Source organism: Neopelma chrysocephalum, unplaced genomic scaffold, assembly GCF_003984885.1.
Source record: "Neopelma chrysocephalum unplaced genomic scaffold, ASM398488v2 Primary Assembly neopelma1_138, whole genome shotgun sequence".
NCBI lineage: Eukaryota > Metazoa > Chordata > Aves > Passeriformes > Pipridae > Neopelma > Neopelma chrysocephalum.
Window position 1 is genome coordinate 3,200,794 of NW_020897800.1, and position 22,586 is coordinate 3,223,379.

A 22,586-nucleotide genomic window follows, 5' to 3' on the forward strand; every position below is an offset into this window, starting at 1 on the left:
TCACTCCACACTTCTCCCCCAGCTTCCCATGGCTAAATGAGTCTCTCCATGCAGGCTTTTCCCAGTGGAAGATAATATGTTCTTTCATGGCTTATTTCAGGCTCCTCCACTTTGAACAGGGCTGTAACCAACCTCTTTTCTACCTGTCAGGCTGGAATTGCTTTGCTCCTCTCAAATAATACCTAATTCTATAAACAGTGGCATGGAAACCAGTGACAATGCCTGGGGGAGATGCTGCCCATGGCATGCAGAGCCCACCTGGACACAAAATTCACTCCAATGACCTGATTCTGGTGCTTTGTAAAACCCAAAAGGCCTGGAAATGCAGAGGGTCACCTAACCAGTGATTTCAAGTGAGATTGCTCTACCTCTGTGTGCCTCAGTTGGTAACAAGACATGGATTTGGAATTAGCAAAAGCTTAATAATCCAGTGGTTCATCTTTTCCTGACTAGGACCATATAAACTCTCCCTAAGAGTGCAATGCCACACTGGCCAGTGGGGCACAAGAACCCACCCTCTGCTTAATGAAGCAAATTCTCATCAAATTTTAATGAAACAAAACTTCAGTGACACCATTTCCCTGTGTGAGAAGCAAACCCTTGTAAGGACTCACCAGTGAAGCTCCAACCAGGGGAAACAATACTTGCCTGGCCCTCGATGTGGGATGGAGCCTCTGGAGAAGAGGCAGCATTTGAGATCCTCTTCTTGTGCCTTCCTGGAGACTTGTGCCCCTGACTCCCACTCCAGGAGAATCCAGGTGACCCTTTCTCTCTCTCTTGTTTAAGAGCAATTCCCACTGAAGTCATCAAGTTACTCCTACAGGGGGGGAAGGAAAAAAGAGATGCATTTATTCCTATGTAGAGCAGGACTAGAAGGGTTGTGCTTCACTGAAATCCCACAAGGAAAAGTTAAATAGGTGCCTGGGACCTGAGCTGACGCTGCACACAGAGCATTTCATCCTCAGATTACAGGATGGATCTAGGGAGGAAAAAAGCCTTTTTATTTTCCTATATTAAAATCAACATGAACACAAGTAGGTTTGATTAATAAGGAGATAAAAATCCACTTAAAAAAATTAAACACAGAGTGAAGTTTTCCCTTCTCTACCTGAAACAGTTCTCTCAATCCCCAGGCTGTAACAGTCAATCCCCCTGGATCACCTGTTTTTGCAGCAAAAATAAGTCTGTGGGGCCAAATGTTTCTGCCTTTGGGCTGAATAAACTTCTTTTTCTCCCAGGGTAGACCTGACATCTCAGCCACCACCACCACCACCATTCCCACTGCCCCTGTGGAATGTCCAGACATGCAAAATTCCACCCCAGTCCTTTGGAGAGGATAATATTTCCCTCCCCCGGACCTACCTAAAGAAAACACATCAAGTTATTCAAATATTTATTCCTAGATCCTGGAAGGTCAGACTGATAGCACGTCTAAAGGAGGAGGAATGAGTGAAACCCAGGCTTTACACCCCTGTGTTTGCAATCAGCACCAAGTCACTCAGTGGGCATCTCTCATCAGGAGTGTAAAATGAGAGCTGTGCATGCATAAAGCACTGCCAGATAAGCCCACAGTCTCAAAAAAAAAAGCAAAGCAATGAGCCAGGCCTGATTCTGATTCATCAGTATTCAGCAGTGGATTCAGTGGGACAGCTCGGAATTTACACTGGAATAAGGAAAAATCAGGATTAGGCACCATCTGTCTCCGAGAGCCAAGCGCTCAGAATCGCTCCACATGTTCCAATCCTCTTCCCCCATTTCTTTAATCTCTTGCACATTCCAGGTTTTCCATTCAGCTCCCCAGTGACAAAAGATTTTTTACAAAATGACAGTCCAGATTGAGAGAACAGAAATTACAACCCCTGACAAAAGAGATGCCAAACTTTTTTATCAACGATAAGCGCTCTCCTTCCACGCCGAGCCCGGCCTGCAATGGTAAATATAAGGCAGATGTCGAATGGAAATTAAACATTGTGCTCCCAGGGTGGCCTGGGCTGCATTCAGAGCTTGATTTAAAACAAGGCCAGGAGTTCTTTCATCGTTTCTTCAAAAAGTTTCAAACCTAAAGATCTTCCAAACAGACACATACTCGACCTAGAACGTGGTGGTGCAGGACGATATATACGTGTAAAAAACACTGAAAGGAGAAGAAAGTTGTCTGTGGGATGGAATGAGAGAATTTAATCATCAAATCGCTCCTATTTCGGCGTTCTGAGAGTTAAGAGTGAATTCAGGTGAAATATCTCGCCCCTCTCTTTCAAACTAAACTCACAACAATCATTTGGGAGGCTCAGACAACTCGATATTCTGAAATACAACCAAAACAAGAGCCCAACTGTTCAGCAGTTTAAGGAGTATTTCTCTGCAAGCTTCTTAAACCATATTTACATCTGTGAAAGCACTCTGCCTGTTATTATTAGACAAGACAAAATAGCACTAGACATTTGCAATGACTTAGATATTCAGGCTCAAGAAGCACATATTTCAACGGTCTGTAGTGTTTTCTTTTAATAATTTGTGATCACACAATAGCTCAGTCAAAATAACGTAATAATAGACCTCTAAAAAATAAATCCCCTAACTGCTAAATATACTGCACACTGAGGAGAATAAGTATACATTTAAGGGTTGAAAAGATGCTCCTATTTACAGAAATACTTATAAGCATAAACGAAATTGCATTTGCTTCTCTTTCACTTTGTTAGATTTTTCTTAAAGCAAAAAAAAAATACTGAAAGTGAAATTAGTAGAGTGTTTCCAACTCGAATACGTAAATATGTTTGCACTCTCCTTGGAAGCCATATTTTAGAAATCATTTTATTCTCCACACAATTTAATATCAAACGCAGCAAAACAAAAAAAAAAAAACACAAAAACTTTCGAGGCCACGACTTTGTAACCTCCCTGAAGTTTGGAACACGGGAAAAGCTGGCCTGGTGCACACAAGACAATCAAACACATGCTTAAATGTCACTTAAAGTCCTGTCTATATTGGGGTTTTTTTTCCCCCCCCAATGAAAGGAAGAAATTGTGACAAGATTTTACTTTTAGATGACCTGACAAACCAGCACGTTCTGGCACGAGCAGGACAGTCGTTCCCCCTTCCTTTTCCCAGCACAAGATTCAAGCACCTGAAACACAAACCTCGTCCTACCCTGAGATATTTTTTTCCCAACAAAACCAACTCGCAAACAGCCCCTCTCTGGCCTTTTTAAAAAAATCATTTGCAATCGCCTTTAAAACATGAAATACAGATGAATGGATGGATGGATGAATGAATGGACAGCTAGAGAAATGCTTTCAGTCATGCTTCCTCCCCCCCCACACCCTTAAAATTGAAAAGCATCAGTATCCAAATAGCAACAGGAAATTTTTACCTTGTGGCTAAATAGCTCACTGTTCACTTTGCAGCTGCCTCTATTTTTTGCTGGGCAAAACACCAATACAAAAGTCTTATCCTAAGAAAAACCAAGCTTTTGACACATAAGGGCAGCGACAAAACGCAAAAAAAAAACCTTACAAAGAATTTTTTTCTCTTTTTCCCCCCCCCCGTCCCGTCGTTATAATTCCTAATTTTGTGGGATGTATTGCTGGGCTGTTTATCATAACAGTGTGCAATAAAAAGGACGACTAACTCTTGCAATTTTCTCCCTACTCCTCCCCTTGACAGGGGCCACTGATAGGGAAAGAGGCTCGGAAAAGCAGAGCAGTGAAAGGCTAAGAAACAATAGGCAACCATGGCTTTGACAATGCAGCCCTGAACCCTTTTTGCTCCCGCTGTGACACTTGCATTCAAGAGCAAGGGCGGCTGCCATCATAAGAATGGACAATGGCATGAGGAATACAAGGGGAGAGGGGGGGGAGATATAAAAAAAAAAAAAAAAAAAAGGAAATCAGATGAATTCAGAGCTAAGATGGCAGAGCTCTCACCTTTTCCGCTTTTTTTCGAGTAATCTGGATGGAGACGTCCCGCAGAGAAGAGATAAAAAGGGTGTGCTGAACTGTTGGATGGTTCTGAAGACTTCTGCATTTGCAAACGCATTTTAGAACTATTTGTAGGGGTATATATGCTGCATGCCATCTCTCTGTCTCTGTCTCTCTCTCTCCCTCTGTGTCTCTCTCTCCTCTGTTTTATGTCCTGCTATCTCCATCACACACCTCTAATAGTATGAAGACTTTCTGCCCATGTAAGTAAGTGAGAGTGTGTGTGTTCCTTAATGTTTGAATCAAGACACACGTCTGCATGCATTTCTAATCTAAGGAGCCTATAGCAGTTACTACAACTATCAATTAGTCAGCAATAGCTCGAGATCCCCATGTGTCTGGGTGAACAAAGGTGAGAAACACATGCAAATAGTACTCCAGCACCTGGGTCACGTACAGTAACTTAGCCAGCACCAAATAATTGCATCTGTTTCTGCCTTTTCCGTGCTCCTCGCTCGCCGTGATGGAAAGTTGCAGGTTATTAATGTGAAGAGTAACACAATTAGCCATGGCATTGTATATTCTCGTCCCCCAACGACACAATAAAAGGAAATTAAGCCAAACTAGAGGGAAATAAAGGGTGGCTTAAAGGCTTGAAAACGACAAGATTCTCTGATCTTGTAGCAGTTGCTTCCATTTTTCTGAGCGATTGTTCCTGAGTTAAAGATGCAAATGATGTAAGATGTATTTGGTCATTTCATATATATTAGATAAGAAGCTGATTATTCCAGAGGAGACAGAGTGGATGCCTAATTTCCTGAAGTTAAGTCCATAAAGAGGGTAAGCTAAATCTGTTACTATTTTTATTAATTAAGCGACTGTTACTTCTAAGACCGTTTTAAGGGTGTTTTTTCAGATGTTTTAGACTTAAGGCAAACAATTAAGAAGAAAGATACGGTACCTTTGACTCTCTCCTTCTTCTTAACCTCACAAAAATGAGCCTCACCTTTAAAAACTGTCAGAGTCAAAATGGGCTAAAAAATAAAAATAAAATAAATTAAAAAAAAAAAGAAAAAAAAAAGCCCTGAACAAAATCAAAACCAATAAAATGGAAAAGGCTCCGAAATCCAGCACCACCCTGACTCCAGCACAAGAAAAGGCTGATATCCAGAGAGCATTTCAGAGGTGACTACACAGGCTGTGGACAACGTTATTTACACAGATCTGATCAGAGCGACCACGGCTCCCAACTCTAATTTAATTTGCAGAAATTACATACCCCGCGCTTCCAAGCGCGGGGAACTCCGAAAATTAGGAGTTTGTTGCTGAGACGAAGCTTTTTTTATTTTTTTTTTTCCCCCCTCACGTGCAATATGCTCAGAGTCCTGCAAGGGCTGCACAACCCTCTCGTTAGCTCCCTTTCTACTTATATCAGCTTCCGTGGGAGGCTAATTAGTGACACCAAAGGAAAAATATTCCTCCTGATTTTTGGGGCTCGGAGAAACTGTCGGGTTTATTCAGCTTTAGATGACACGAAAGGGGGGAAAAAAAAAATTAATAAATAAATTTCAAATATAACTAACACCTCCTTAAAGAAATCCCTCCCCAGCTCCCTCACCTTTTTTTTAGGACCAGTCTAGTGGCTGGAAGGTTAAAGGAAAGCTGCAGTTTCACACCGGCTTTGCCCCCTCGAGGAGCCCTGGGTGTGAGCGTCCCAGAGCTGGGTGTACAGCCAAAAATAAAGCAAATAACGGGCTCCAAAAAGCTCAAGGAGGCGGGGGGGGGGGATTGGAGGGGGTTGTGCTGACCCGCCAGGCAGTTTCATTTCCAAACTTAGCTGCTGGGAATTGCAGGAGCACAAGGAAGGAGGTTTCCAGAGCGAGGAGAGCGGTGGCACCGGCGCCAGGGCAGGAAAAACCCCTGGCGAAAAAAAAAAAAAAACCAAAATAATTCTCGCCCCTTCGCCGAACAATGAGACCTTAAAAATCCACGTTGGGGAGGGTATCACATGCAGATAGGCAGGGGGGAGGGGGCGGGGGATGAGAACAACATTTCCCATCGACGCCGTTTATTTCTTAGGCTCTGGAAAGGCTGATTTTTCCCCCCTTTTTAATGGGAATTACTCATCTCGTTCGTGGGGCCGGTGTCATCGCCTGCAAGTGCACAGCTCTGGTGGAAAAGGGGCATTTGTTTAGGGGTTCAATCAGAGAGTAACCACTCCACGCTCATCTAGGGTTGAGAAGTAGTTAAATCATATTAAAAGTGCTCGTTCCTATAGTTCTCAGCCCGCTATAACACACTTGGGCACCCAAAACCGTGAGGGCTGAGGGAGGAAGGTGGTTAAAGCAGAGAGCTGCGTATTTTTACCACTATTTAACGCCCTGTTCTTCTCACTCTTAGTCTGCACCATCACTCCTTCAAACGCTCCCAATTCAGATAAAATAAGTCAGCTTTCTTTCAGGGAAAAAAAAAAAAAGAAAGAAGCCCCACGCAGATGAATAGACACCACTAATCAGATGTAATGTAATCGAATACTCTTCTTCATCTAATCTGCCTGCTCTGTGTAATCTAGCTATTCTCCCAGCTCCAGCATTTGTAATAGGCATGACATTGATTCCCATCTCGTATAATGTTATTTCAGTATTTTATTCGTAAATGAGGCTACAAGTTGGGTGGCTACTTGGCATTCAAAACTCTTCATCGACTTCACAAACGCCCCGGCGTGGAAAAGCCAAGCGGGGCTGAGCCCCTCTGCTACTTTTTTAAGAGTTGTATCTCCCAGCACTGCAGGCAAGTCTTGGAGTTTTTGAAAAAAAATTTTACGACCCGCAAAAAGAGCAAGAATTTAACCACGGAACTGCAAAACCAGGATCAACAGCAAAAAATGAAACCCCACAAAGCCATTTGACAAGATCTGCCTGCAGACAGCAGCTGGGAGAAGCTGAAACCCTGCACACAACACTGAGAGGGGTTTTTTGTTGTTTTGGTTTTTCTTTGATAATGTTTTCTAAAATGATTTCCTTAAATAAGCATTTCGGCAACGTCCAGGCAGGTTTTCCCCCAAAAGAAAAAAAGCCAACCTGGTCTCATTTTGCAGGATGAGCAGGAGTCCCAACTAATGGTTCTGTTAGGTAAATGACAGCAGTGGGGAGAACAAACAAACCCTCTCAGACAAACAAATATATTTGAACGTAATAAAAATGTTGACAACCGTTATGTGATTAAAGCAATTGTTTTATTCATTTAAGGCCTTGCCATTGGAATAATTTAAAATTAAGTGAGAAACATCAGCCCCTTGGGTTTTGCAGAAGATATTTAATTTGTAGGAATAGTTGTGGGTTGTTTTATTTTTTTTTTAAACGTAGCTATTTTCAACGTCGCGAGATAAAGCTCTCTCTTTCTTTTTTCTTTTTTTTTTTTTTCTAATTTTATTTTAAGAATAGACCCCATTTAGGATTTCACATTGTAAATCTCCCTATGTCTGAATGCTGTTACAAGGTTTGACAATGAAAGAATAATTCATGTCAGACAAAAAGAGCCCTTCAATCAGCTTCATGCAGCTTTTCTCCTGCAGGGCTATGCCAAAACGAATGTGGAATCCTGAACTGAACCATCCATCACATTTCCCGAGTCTTTCAATTAATGACACTGCAATCAGATCGATGGCGTGTAATAAGAAAAGAGCTTTGCATTTCTATACCTATTAATTCGCTGAGTAACTCCAGTGGTAAAACGTGACCAGAAAGGGGAAAAGAAAAGAAAATTTCATCCTCCCAGCGAGATTTTTGGGGACGTTTAAGCCTCGGTGTCACCCCAAAGCCCTGAATGCTCAAAGCAGAAATCACACAGGATTATTTTTTTCGTTTAAAAGCAGGACAGTCTCCTTTCCACACAGGTATTTTCTGTTGTTAAGCACCAAGCAGACTCTCTAGATTATAAAGAGAAGCCTATTTTTCTTCCAGGCTCAGCCTGGTGTGAGCCAGGGATGTCCTCCCTGCGATGTGAGCACAGTCCCTCCCAGGGCAGGACTCTGCAGCCTCCTCCTCTGCTCTGAAGGCAGTAATTAGCCACCAGATTTCCAGCTCACAACACATGCCAAGGCTGGAGTTACCTCACGCAGTGATTAACCTCCAACAAAACGAGGTGGGGGCAAGAGAGCTGGGCAGGGGGTGAGGGCAGTCGGGACACACACACACACACACCAAAAAAAAAGAAAAAAATCACCCTCTACCAGCAGCCCTGGGATGAAATTAGAGTGACCTCACGTCAGTGAACTGGCATAAGATTTTTGGATCGATGACAAAAAATTATCGAGGCTTTGCAGGCTGGAGCTGCCAAAGCACATTTCAATTCCCTCACTGCGGGCGCTGGGGGGATTGTTTGGAGGAGCTGAACACGACAGGAAAGGGAAAACTGCAGTTAACCAGAACATGGCCACTGGTAAAAGGATTGCAGTTGGAATTGCCTTTCTTTTAAAAGGTAGATTTTGTGCCTTAAAAAACAAAAAAAAAAACCTTCTTTTTGAGTGTTGAGCTCAAACCGACAGGTTTTGCCACCTGACAAGCAGCTTGGGAGGAAGGAGTGATCTGGAGGACCTTGCAGGAGGCAAGAGTGGGTCAGCAGTGATGAGGGACAAATTTTGCCTCCTGAAAGATCCCCTTGTGTTGCCTTGGGCAGGAAACCAGAGGAGAAGTTCCCCCACCAGCACCAACCCTTCCTCTGGGGCAGATGAAGGCCCCGATCTCCAGCACTGACATTATTTCAGCAGCTTTGGCTTTTACCTCAAAGGGAAGGAGCTGCAGCTGTGATAGGAGATGGACCTGGGTCAAAACCTACAACAAGACCTTCTTTTGGGAGCAATAGACTTCCAGGGAGGTTGTGTATTTTGGAAAGGGGAAAAAAAGCCTTTATGAGAGAAAACAAGGGATGGAACAACAGGAAACAAGGGAGGTTTTTCAAGGTTCACTTCACCAAATATCAAGGAGTGCTCTTAAAGGATCATTCCTGGCTTTGCCTCTTGATACCTTTTATGCTCAGATTTCAGTAATTTCAAATTTCAGCAGCATCCTTAAATAAAAAAAAACACCAAAACCAACAAAAAACCACAAACAAACAAACAAAAAAACCAAACAAAAAACCAGCCTTGTTATTGCTGCAGCTGAATGTGCCCATCCATGGAGCCAGACACAGGCTGCAAGCTCCAGCACCCAGGATGGGAACTGAAAACACCAGGGCAACAGGGAAATGGGACCATGCCCACGAGCTGACTTGCCAAATAATTGCAACTAAAGCACAGTGAGAGACGCCCAGACAAAGGACAATAAATAAATAAATTGTGCCCAAGCAAAGACAATTCATTTACAATAAAGCACGGGAGAGTTGAGCTAAAGAAACAGGAGAAAAGGAATCTAGGGGGAGAAGTGGTAAGATTGAGAAAAGGGAACTTTGAATAGGAAGTTGAATGCAAAATATTTATACTGCACATCACTGCATCTTGTCCTTTCTGTGCAGGGGACATAAAGGCACACAGTCGTAGGTGTGGCAGGAAGAACAGGCTTTGGAGCACAGTGGCAGCACCAACACACACCTCAGTGACCTCCAAGGCCCTCTCCCAACACCCCCAGGTAGTTTTGTGCATTTAATAACTAAGATTCAGCAGCTCCAGGGAGTCCCTGAGCCCAGGACTGGGGCAGGTGGCACTGCTGACACAATCCAAGGTTCCCCCGGCGTGACTGGAGGTTTGCAGCCCTGAACAGTGCCCTGCTCTGCCCAGTTGCCAGGCACAGTGTGTGCTCCCCAGCTGAATAACCTACAAATGTCTTGTCTGAGAGCAGGTCAGGCAGAGGGGAGAAAGGGGTGCTGCCTCCAGCCATTATTTCAGCACTGGCTGCCTTCCAGGAGCTCCCAGAGCTTCAGGAGGCACAGGCAGGCTTGCTTACATCTGCTCCCCTCTGCTGTGGCTGCAGACAGGCTCACACACTGCTATTCTCTTCATTTTTTTTTTTTTTTTTACATTTGAAATGGGTTTGGACAGGCTTTCAGCAGGGATTCCCGGGCTCCTTTTCCTCATCTCTCTCAGAGGAGCTTTGGGAGCGACCACTGCAAGTGGATTTGATGGAGAGGAGGCTTCTCGGATTGTTTGCCTTGTCTGGTGGCTGGGCAACGGCAGCATCTGGGCTCCTGGAAATGCATCTGTCTGCAAAAGCTGTGGGGCCTCACTCAGCCCCTGCCAGCAGACAGGACACAAAAAGTAGCCACCTGGACTGCTCAAAGTCACGGCCAGACCTAAGCTTTGGGAGTTCCACATTTCTGGGAATTCAGCTACCAAGGTCCTGGGTTCAATCCCAACATTTTAAATAGCAATTATTCATTTTCCTGCTTTTTACTGTAACTAAAAAGGCACCTTCCCAATGCTCCTGGTGCTCTAGCACATGATTAATACTACAATTACAGCTCAGCATTAAAACAATCAATTCAACAAGGATGCTGCTACCCAGGCACCACCTGTAAAATCTCTCTTATGTCTCCTTTCTAGGAATCCCACCTCAGCTTCCTCCAAATCCAGAGTGCTCCAACCACCTCCTTTCCATCCAAATAAAAGCAGGTATTTCAGTATTTCAGCACCTGCCTTTTACAGATCATTACCTGACAGCACAATATTATTAAAAGGCAGAGAAGAAAATTAGAGGAAAACCTCAAGTGAGATCATAGGATGGGATGGGTTGGAAGGGACCTTCAATGGCATCAAGGTGCTAAAATATCCTGAGGATGTGGATGGGACTGAAAGGCTGGAAGAGGTTGGACATGGTATAAGATCTGAAGAAAGGGGAGGGATTTCCACAAGAGGCAGGGAAAATGGGGAAAATTTTATATTTCCTAGGCACCCAAATGAGAGAGAGGTTTTTTCCTTCAAGACTTGTGTAAGTGCCCACAGATGCTGTGAAGATTTTCAGGAATAGCCCATGGATGGAGACTCTACTTAAAACCAACCAACAAAAGACCCTCACAGGGCCTTTATCTGCATCTCCCAATGACTAAACTTTTAAAATACAGGCATTACATGTTTAGGGTTGACTTTATACTCGTAAGTTTTGATGTAAAAATATCAGTTATCACAACTATTCACGGTCTCCCTCCACGATGAATGGGAAGAGCAACAATTCCAGCAGACAACTCACTTCTTCCTACCCCAGGATCTAAAATATTTAAAGTTATTCACTCTTTGGACATGCCCCCCCTTCTCTTCATTGGTTACAAAGAGATCCTGACTGACCAGCACAACCCCAAACTCCTAATTTTTAGATATTTAAAACTAGACCTCTCCAAAGTGTCTGAGCCCTTGGATGACCAACACTGGGATTTCCTACATGGATGCAGCAGCCTAAAACTGATAAAACCCTTGAATATCCAATGAAATATGAAAAATATCCCATTTGAAAAGCCCCAGCCGGTATTTTAACTGTCCCAAATGACTTTCTGTTGTTCAGACTGACAAGTCTTGTGCACTCCTTTAATACCTCAGGAGTTGGAACTTGTGACAAAAAGGTTATGGACAATGTTATTTGTGCTACTTAAGGAAATATCTCATTAATTCAACTGCCTAATGATTTTCTTGGGTTTGTTACCTTGGTTCTCACCTTCTTATTGTTCTCCTACCTCTCCTACACTTGTATACACACACACACATGTATATTTAGTTTTGACAGAGATAGAGATAACTCTTACAAAAACCATCTTAATTTTAAATAATGCCAAGACACAGGAATAAAGAAAATCTATTTACATTTCTGTGGGCCAAGAAACAAGTCTTATTCACTCAAAAGCTGAGAAATTGGATAATCTGAGGTCCTATCAGATGCTTCTCAGATTTATGCCAAGAGTTATTGAGCCCTAACTGCAAACACAGACACATCAGTGTTCTTTTAGTCAGCTGCTGCATTTCTAAAGGGAATTCACCTCTTCTCCAAGGGTACATCAGTCCCACATAAACTGTTGAACCTGCAGGAATAAGACTTTGCTGATGGTCACAGCAGCTGCCTTGTGGAAGAGTTTATTCCCCTTCCATTAGCCTGGAAAATTACCATTATTATTGAACTCCAAGCTCACCGCTGGTGTTTGGGCTCAGCTTTCTGCAGGGGAACACAACAGGCTGAGTGTGCACTGGGAGTGTGATTCAAAGGCAGAATATCAGGATTATACACTGCTTTGGCTCACTGGAGAAGGCACATGAGTTTGAACACCTGTGTGTGAGAGTCCAAGAGGAACAGATTTTTGGTTCCCCCCAAAGAATTCTGAGACCAGCCTTGTTTGGTCTGGAGTGGTTTTATCAAAGCTTTGCATTTTGTAGAAATCTGGTAAAATTAATAATCTGGTAAAAAAAAACTCTAAGCAGTTTTTGGCACCTAAAACCCACAGAGTGGATGATCCTGCAGAACAAAAAGAGTGAGTCTGAACACTGAGTTTACCTTACAGAGAGATCAGAGGCCAGCTCCACTGGACAAGTTTGATACACCTGCCCTGTCTGTGTCCTGGACACTTCCAGCTATTTATACAAACACTACTGGCTTATCAGACCATTTTCCAAGCTTTTTTAATCCAGTTTCTCTTAGGAATTCACCTTCAGAAAGTGTTTTGAGAAGCTGATGCTGTAAAAACAGCGTTGCCCCCCTATAACTCAGATTACCTATGAGCTTGCTCAGACCCAAAAAAACACCCTCTGTAAGGCAAGTTTAGCCTGGTATAAATAAGTGGGTTGAGCAGTGAGGTTTTAGCCTGTTTTTCCAGTTGAAAATCTGGCCCAAAGAAGCCTGAAGAACTGGGGAAAAAAACATATACAAACCGTGATCAGAGCCTTAGGTTTCTAAACCGTATTGAGGTTGCAAAAACAAATTGACATCAACATATGGGGAAAGTCTGAAGTTGCAGCAAACATTCACAAATGTGAGAAACTTTGGCATGCAAGAAGTCCCCATTAAATTCAAATATACAATGCACAAGATTAAAGTTATTCAGAGGCATTAGTGTTTGCAAGATCAGCCCCCTGAGATGTCTCTGTGTAGTAACAGTTACTTTAGGTTTAATCTGTTATTGCATTAATATCTATAAAGAGCATATATAAATACAAATCAGATGGCAGCTGCAGTCTCACTGAAGGAAAAGATTGAAGGGCTTTGGGGGGGGGGAACTAAAATTTCCATGATGGCAATTTCCAGCCCCACGCATTTTGGGATTCTCATCCTGCCCAAACTGCAGCTATTTTTTTTTCCCCCATACACATACATATATATGAGAACAAAAAAAGGCAAAGAAATTAATTAGAAGAAGAAGAAAAGGACAATACTAATGGGAAAAATTGCTTCCAAATGGACAGATTGCCCTTGCACAGGAGCAAGTGATGGTCTGAAGTGTGGCAACCCCCCTCAGATTTCTTTGAAAAGCCTGATGTGCTCTACTTAACACTTAAGAAAATTCACTGGGGAATAATGACCTCTAATTTATTTTGGCTACAGTGATGTTCATCTGTGCTTCAGTTCATCTTGCTCTGAAGATTTCAGGGTAGTTTTTAACCAGGGACTGACTCATTCTCTAGCTGCCTGGTAGTTAATCTGCTTGGATATTTCCCCAAATAACCATCTGCTCCACCTTGTATTTGTTTCACTCTGTGACTATCTTAGTTCTTGGTCTGTCCTGCTGGTTTATTCAGCACTCTTTAAATTTCTCCTCTGGTCTTATGTCTGGTTGCTTATGTTTTGGACAGACAATAGAGGTGATACAGGCCATTATTCATGAGAAGCTTCAAGTGTAACGTGAGAAACATCTCATCTCCTGACCCCTGTTAGCATAAGAATTGCTGATAAAATTCTGGACTGAAAGAGAAGAATCTTCTGGGAAAAATATAGGCAAAAGTTTCACTTGAGATGTGTTTTGTAAGAATAATCCAGATTAATTCCCTGCCTAAGGACCAGATCTAACTCCTGGTGCAGTTACCAGGAATCCAGAGAGGTGGTGTGGGACAGAACTAAGATGCTTGTGAAATTTTAAACAGGAGATTATTCTTTACCACTCCTGCAGCCTGTGCTCTTTATTTTATATTTTTTATCCAAGAATCATGAAGTGATTTGCACCCTTGAGTGAATGAAGCCTCACAACACTATTGGAGAGGGTGTAAATATAATTCTGTTGATTCCACATCTGGGTCAGCTGAATTAAAGATTGAAGGGATCTCCTTCCATCACGTGTCATCAAGTTACCAAGTTTTAACCAGTTTTAAGAGATTTTAACAGAGTTACATCTGAAAGAATTTTGGGTGAAGCAGTGGGAAAATCACATATACTGCAAAAAGACGGTCAAAGGATCATCAGACACTAAACTCAGAGTACACCTGACCACAGGTACCAAATTTTGGCAGCAGCTGAGCACAGACCTACAGTTCAGAAGCCAAGCAGGAGCTGACCCACCCTGTTTCCTGAGGATGTTCCTATGGAAAACCCGCAGACACACGGATTCATTTGTCCTCAAGCAACCAGCGCCGCACCACAAAACCCCTACGGATCATTCCAGGGGCCAAATTCTTTCCAACAATCATTCTCAAAGCCCGTTGACTTCACCCAAACTCATCCCGTTTTCAGATGTATCAGTGGATCCAGAAATTTTGTATCACATTTGCTGGAGAGTCCAACACTCTCTGAGTTCTGTGTGGAGAATAGAGTAACACAAAACACTGAAGTTTTTGCACCTCTAGCTCTGGTGATTCTAATCTCTTATTCTTCCTTTTCCTTGTATCAACCCCAAGCAGAGCATTGGTGCTGTTTGTGCTTCCTCTGGGTGTTATTTCACACCAAAACAACATCAGCAGGGTTGCTTTTGCAGAAGTTGAGCTCTAAATCTACTGAGCCCAAACTAAATCATTGCTATTTTAAAGGAAAAGCATGGAATAAATGGCAAACAGCAAACCACACAGGCAATTAGTATTTTAGGATAGAGTCAAGGGAAAAAAATCTACATGTAAATACTCCAACTATTCCAAAACAACGTCAAAACACACCAAGAAATGTTTATGGATGCTCCAACTGCTAATGGCATGCAAGAGGCTTATCTTTCAACTATCACAGGTCAGTGAAAAGGAATATGTGAATTTGCAAATGTTCCTTGCTTGGCTGATCCATCAATATGATAACTAATACACACTTAAACTCCTCGATGCACTGCCTGAAATTAAAACAACCAGATAGCACAGAAAGAGCTTAAATAACCATTATCAATGGATTTCAGATAAAAGTCAAGAAATAATTCCAGGAATATCACCCAACACAATCAAATGAAATAGCTTTGGGAACGGGTCAGGGAAGTGTGAGCTGGCAACCAATTACATTTCCCATGCAGAGGCAGTTCAGTAAAAAGTCTCCCTGACATAAAAACCTTGACAAAGTTGGTTCAAGCTACACTTCTCACTAATTGATGGGGAAAAACCATCAGTAAACCAACAATCTTCTACTTCCAACAGTGTCCAGGGCAGAGAGGATGTTTGCTTAAAGGGAGGGTTTGGGGACAGGCTGTACCTTTTCTCTCCTTGTTTTGGGAAGTCAGGAGTGGCTACTCAGATTTATATGTTGATCATGGCAATGTATGGTCTGGAATATCCTTGTGGTCAGGTGGGGTCACCTGTCCTGGCTGTGTCCCCTCCCAGTTCCCTGTTCACCCTCACTGGTGGGGTGAGGAGCAGGAAAAGCCTCTGTGCAGTAGTCAATAAAACATCCCTGTGTGATCACCCCTGTGTTCATCACAGACCCCAAACCCAGCCCCATGCTGGCTACTAAAATCAACCAGGCAACATTTTGATTTTAGTCATTCAGAGGTTCCATCTAAAATTAGGGCACCTCAAGGCTCCTGACACACTCCACAGTCCAGGTCCTTAAGAAAAATGTCAAACATCACTCAATTCACCACAAAAAAACTTGTAATTCAGGAGCCATGGAAGAACAATCTCACCCATTAGTCCCGGGGAGGGCGTTTCAAAACCAGGCCAACATGGGGCAGGGTCAGCACTGAACCCACACACAAAGTTTGAGGGGGGAAATGCTTCTCCCTGTTAATCCTGTCTCAGTTCTGGCCCAGCTGCCTCTGGGGTTTCTCCTCTCTCCTGGGTGGGACCCTGCAGCTCTTTGATTGCCTTGCAGATCTGCAGCTATGTCATTCCTGGCTGACCTTCCCAAAGCCCAGATGTTTTCCTCTCACAGCTGCCAACAAACCAGCCTGGACCTGGGTTACTCTTAAGCCTTTCAGGGCCTTCAGCAACTTTTTGACAGCTCTGAGAGGTTGGGGGAAGAAGGAGGAGAGATGGGAGCCATCTCCTCCATCATTTTAGCCTTTATTTTCCTTTCCCCCCCCAGAAATGCACCCAGAAAAATAACATCACACAAACTCCTGGCTGTGGAGCCATTTCTTGGATAACAGGGCAGTGGCTCACAAACATGTTACTGCAAAACGTGGAAAATTGTCCTGTCTCCATTTCCAAGCCCTTCTTTCCCCTCCACACAGAGTGTCTTCTAAATAGAGCACAAATGACTATCATTAAAGATGAAGTTTGTGGGTTGTGAAGCTTTGGATGTTTAAAAAAAAAAAAATCAGATAGAGCATGTCAGCTCAGCCCAAATCAAAGCAGAGGATCACAGGAGATGGTCAGAGCAGCCCAAGTCACACATCTGCACTAGGACTTGAAACCCCATGTTTTAGCCTCTTCTCCCACACAAAATTTGTCTCCTATATGAGTGTTGCATTTGGGGGTTTATGGGAGCTATTGGGATGCATATCCCTGATAATTATATAAATAATAATATATAATAATATTATATATAATATTATATTAATATTATTATATATTAATTATATATTATTATATTAATAATATTATATATAATTATATAAATATATAAAATAACAACATGGGTTGTGTCTCATCCTTCCTGCTTCCCAGAGGATCACAAGTACCATCTTATCAGCTGCTGCTGAGATATCACAGCAACCTGTTCTGCTTGTGCCTGTGCAGGACTGGCCAACAGTATTCCACAAAAACCTCAGCTGGCATCACTGGGAGCTCACCCAGGATCATGCCCAGACCCTAGAAATGCCACCCATAAAAGCCCAGAACACCCTCACTTCCTGAAACCAAAAGTTAAATACCCTTTGTTAATGTCAAAGCTCAGCCATTTAAGCCCATCATCCAAAACCACACCACTTTTAGGTGTTGGTTTCTTTGAAGGGGCTGAAGGAACATAAATTAGCCCTAAACACCTTGGCTTTTCCAAGAAGAGATGTTTCCACGAACAAATGAAGAAAACAGACTCCCAGGGGCCCCTCATAAAATCTGGCATGTGCCTCCACTGAGAACATTTCAGACCAGCATTTCCTGGGGCATTTCTGAACTCCATTGATTCACGGGCACAAGATTTCATCTCCAGCCCCGCAAAAGGACCGGGCGACAAAGGTGGGAGAACAATGCATCAAGAAAAAAATGGAGAGCTTTTTTTTTCCCCCCTCAAATTAATTAAAAGAAACCAGGCCTGATTCCCTCTGTTTGACACCAGTAGGATGGCACTGAGTCCTCAGGAGTTAGTCCTGATTTACTGCAGCCCCTGGGAGTCACACACCCCCAGCACAGGAGCCACCCTGAGCTGCCCTCACCCAGGGCTCCAGCACGAGGCTCCCCACATCTGCAGCCAACTCAGAGCAAATTTTACTCATCACCCATCCCTTTTTTCCAATCCATTATGTTGACCATTAAGGTAATCACATGAATTTGTAAGTCTGAGATGGGGGAGCCATGTGAGCCTCCGTGGTTGGGTTTCTATGGAAACAATTCCCCCGGCATCCTCGGTCCACATTCCGTATTCCTGCGACTGTCTCATTCACACGCTCAAAAATCCCCGTTTTCCAGACACTCATTTCAGGAGGGTGGGGTTTTCTACTCCTTCCTCTTCCTCCATTGAGCTGGATGTCACTGGGAGGATGTACCTGGATGTGCCCCACTCCTGACCCAGAGGAATCAGGGTGGGCAGCACAGTCTCCACAGAGCTTTTGTCTTTTTGGTGCAACTGGCAAGACTGAAAATTAGTCCTAATGATGTTTGAGAAGTTTGGCCACTTTCTTCCCTCAGGGAAGGTCACACACGAATTCCAAAGGAAACTGGGATCTGTAGCAACTTCCATGAAGTAGCTGCCACCTTCCCACCTCCTTCCTCTGCTCCCTGGCAGCTTCACCCATCCCATAAAAGCAATCCCTTATGTGAAAGGTGGCAGCTTCTCTCCAAGTGCAGCCAAGACACGCCAGACTTCAGCCCTGGGATGGAATCACTCCCTCCCCAGCTGGAACAAGGAGCAGGCAAGGGAGCCAGAAATTAACTTCCCCGTTAAAATTTGGCCATGATGCTTCAATTAACACTCCATCCTTAGGAAAAGTACCACATCCCAAGCAACAGGGCCTCCATCACTTCCCTTCTGAGCCTGTTTCTCAGTACAATGGGCTTCACACTTAATTTTCCTCCGAGTCAGCCCACGTGTTTAATTGCTCAGCCTCCCTGTAATTCAATCCCCGTGGACCACTGGGAACAATTCCTTCCTTGTGTCTGCAGAGCTGCCACCACCCTGATCAACTCAGCAAGGACAGAACTAAGGGTTTGGAAGGCTGAAAACACGAGCTGCTACACCTACTCCGAGCAGCTACACTGAGTAGTTGGGGTATTTATAGGCTGCTCCTCTGTGCAAGTGCCACGTACACCCAGGAGTGGGTTACACCTGCAGCTCCTCAGTGCTTCTCATGGCAACATCCCACGTTTTCTGGGACTATATTAGATTTTTCTCTACTGGCTTAAAAGCTGCCTGCATTTCTGCAACAGCACATGAAGAACGAGGTAAAAGAAATGTCCTTTCAGTCCATCCTTTTGCCAATACTCAGCTGAAGCATTAAATGAAATTTTAAGCTTTGCTGGCCCTGCTTTGCCAGCATTTTGCCCCAGAACAGACATCACCAAGGCAGAGGTGCTACAGAAGGAAGATGTCCGAATATTATCTGCTTTCACCTCTTTGTATTCCAAATATATCAGGAATTACCTTGCAGGAGTTAAAACACCAGTTGCCTCCTTAAACTACCACTTGCACTCCTGCTGTGCCAGTTTTAAAGGAGCACTGGGGCTGCATTTTCAGACAGTATAATTTGGCCCAGATCCCTTTGCTCCATTGTTTTCACTGGGACTGTTCTAAGTTGCACCAGATGAGGATATTGCTCTGAAAAGATTTCGCTTTAAAACAAACACACAAACAAAAACAGGTTCAGACAAGACCAGGGATTTTTGAAGCTGCATTCCTGCCTCCAGAACCTTCCAATGACTTGCAGTAGCCTCTGCTCCACCAAGCCACAAATTTGTAACGCTTTAATCTTTCCATGTAAGTCAGTTCCTCTCCGCCCTTAATTGTTTTTGTTGCTCTTCTCTGAATTCCGTCCAATTTACCACACAGTGCAGGCTCCATTACATCCCAAAGGCCAGAAGGATGGTGTACAGAAGCTCATTTTCAAATTCTGTGACCTCGATTCTTGGGAGGATTTCAGAGACCAGACACCAGGCTATAAATGAAGAATGTGAGCCCGTATAGCTGGGTAATTTAAATGCATTTTCTGTGAATAAATCTACCCGGTACTTTCTTGATCTGTGCAATCTTCTGCCATAGGGGCCTAACATAAAAATACTTCAAAGGCTCCAACAAATTCCCTCAAGATGTGATCTTCAGCATTTCAAAAGCTGAAAGACATAGACAAGGTTTAAAGTGATCATGATATATTTTCAAGGTAACACTCCTCAGCAACTCCTGTTCACCCATTTCTTGAAAGTGAAATTATATCACCTCTCTCTATATAGATCTTTTTAACTTATTGACTCGCTCATGAGCAAGGCAAAGATGAAGTGAATTTGACTTTTGGTTGGGGGTTTGCTGTAGCTCATTATCTTTAAATGAAGCACAGCAATGCTTCCTTCCTTCCAATACCTACTAGACAGTTCCAAGTGGAAATCCTCCAGCCACAGGCCCTCACCACTTCCCTCTTTGCAGCACTAACAAAGTTTAGATTTGGATTCAAGTTTCAGCCCCTGTGTCGGGCCGAAACACAACCCCAGAGCAGCAACGCTTCAGTGAAAGATTATTTTTATGTTACACCTCCGTCCCATCTCTGATATTAATTATACACTTGGAGCTTTAAGCCCAGAGATATTTTAAAACTGGTGCTCTTGGCTGAAACCAAAGATTCCTCGTGTCTTCCAAGCAGTTCCCTAACAAACTCCCCGGGACTGAGGCATATTTAATGAGAATGCAGATGATCAGTCCCAGCCCTCCTTGCACAGTTAACTCAATCAACAAACTACTAATGACTCCAGCATGGCCCAGCTTTTTTGGCTAATGAGAACCTTATTGACCAGCTTTTCCCCGTTCTGCCAGGATCAAACGCCAATATGGAACCAGTTCTGGGACAACTGTAACATTACCCTGCCAGCAAAACGCTGAGCAGCCACGGGACAAAGCCTGAGGGTCACCAGGGAGCCCCTTTCCCAGCCCTTCCATGGGATGTGTCTGTCTGGGGAAACCAAACTCCTGAGGAGCCCAGAGCTCCCACCTTGGTGCGTGGTATCTCAGAATAGCCTTTTGTTCCCAGCACCACTCCTCCTCCTCCTCCTCCTCCTCCTCCTCCTCCTCCTCCTCCTCCTCCTCCCTGCTCTCTGCTGCAGGGTAATTTGTAGCAGGTGAGAAGTAAATACCTTCTGCTTCCTCTCTCTTTCACTTTTGTTGCTGCAATTCCACCTCACCTCCATTTTTTTTCTCTTCCCTCCTGCTCCAAACAGGAGTCAACTGACCCTAGGAAAGAATTCAGGGGTATATATAGATCACAGAGTCTGTCTTACCCCTCCTTATCACCAATATGGACCATTTTCCATATGGAAACCCAACAGGTGATCATGCTGTGAAAGAAGGGCAGTATTTATTTATTATTTATTGCAGAGCCTGAGGACTGAGCTGGGGAATAGTTCATTGAGTGTGATCTTGCCTGTTACACAAAGATTTGCTCCCATGGAAAGAATTCCAGTGACCTTCAGTCATCTTTGTTTCCTTCCCAAATCACCTTCAGTTCCTGGGATGGTCTGATCTGCAAAATGGCCAATTTCTAAACCAGATTTTCCACCCTGTACCCTGGAGAAAATGCTCCAGTCTGACCAATTTCTCTCCATCAAGAGAAGAACCCTGGGTTTCATTTTTGTCCACACAATCATTTTTCTGGGGGCCAAGTTGCTTCCTTTCCCCAACCCTCCACTCTCCTCAATCCAACAGAGACAACACAGAATGTTTTGCCCTCTGGAAAGTACAACTGCTCCAGGAAAAACCAAACCAGGTATTATTTTGCTTTTGAGCAGCTTCATGCTGCATCACTCGAGAGCCACAAACTCTGTCATCCTTGGCTGCAACCAAACCAAAGCAAAAAGGGGAGAGAAGGAGCAATTAGGATTTGGGAATCACTGAAAAGCATCAATTCTCCAAAGTTTCTTTTCACACCAAGCTCATTTGCTGGTTTGCCTGAACAGAAGTCATGGAGAATGCACACAGCCCATCACCAGGGACTCCTTCTTCTTTAAGAGGAGCTCCCACACAGTTCACTCCACTTTTAAAGGCTTAAATATTAAATATCGTTCAGCCAAGTCATGGTGGGGGTCCATGCTTGACTTCATTCCTCTCTTAACAATGTCCTCAGGCCAGGGGACTGGAATTCAGACACTTAATAACTTCCCTGGGCTGAGAACTCTTCACCTGGGGCGTGCTCTGCTCTTATCTGCAGCTGGAAATGTTCCTGTTCGTGCCATGCTCTGCCCTGGCCACAGCACTCCTTGCTCCACTGACTTTCTTCTGCATTATCTTAACAGGTTCAAACTTCCCAGCCCCACCTGTGGGTCCACACAAACCCTTTTTCTGGTACCTTCCTACTCCCTCTCACTTTGGCTTTCATTCTACAACACCAAACCCCTTTGTCCCCTTCTCCTACCCCAGTTTCCCTGTCTCCTGTGCCACCCATGCCAGGGCTGATCCCCAGATCTCTGTCACTCTGCTGTGCTGACCTGTTCTGTTAAAGGATCTTTTACTCAGCCTCCCATTTTTAATGCTGTAGGGCCTAATTTCTAACAGTTCTCCATCCTCTTCTCACACACATTCAGCTTTCCAAGAGCAATTCCAGTGACACATGAGCAGTGGCTGGAGCTCCACATCCACAGGCAGATCCTGAAGAGTTTCTACTCTTCCCTTCCAGCATTTTGAGAGGTCCTGCACAAACATTGATCACATTTATCTCCTCCAACCACCTAAGTTCCCAAAGGAAAATTCAGTATGAGGTCCAAAACTGTGTGATTTAAGCCCATTCTTGTCCACTGCAAGTAGATAAAAGAATCATTATGGTTGGAAAAGACCATTGAGCCCAACCATCAACCCAGAGAGCAGCCATTCCCTCCCAGCAAGGTTTAAGAGATGTCTAAGTCACTCTAAACTTTATTCTCCCAGGCATCAAGTTCTTGAAATATATGACTGGCAACCCTCGTGTAAAGTAAATTAAAGTTACAGCAAAATTAACTTTGCCAAAGCTCT

The 22,586-nt window shown here is 43.7% G+C and overlaps 1 long non-coding RNA gene across 1 annotated transcript in view; it reads right to left on the minus strand.

Annotated features, from left to right (window-relative positions):
* Positions 1 to 654: 654 nt before the first annotated feature.
* LOC113975465 overlaps positions 655 to 22,586 on the minus strand; it is a 34,701-nt gene continuing 12,769 nt past the window's right edge. Inside the window, exon 3 of the long non-coding RNA XR_003536830.1 lies at positions 655 to 817. This is a non-coding gene — a long non-coding RNA (uncharacterized LOC113975465). The remainder of the gene's footprint in view (positions 818 to 22,586) is intronic.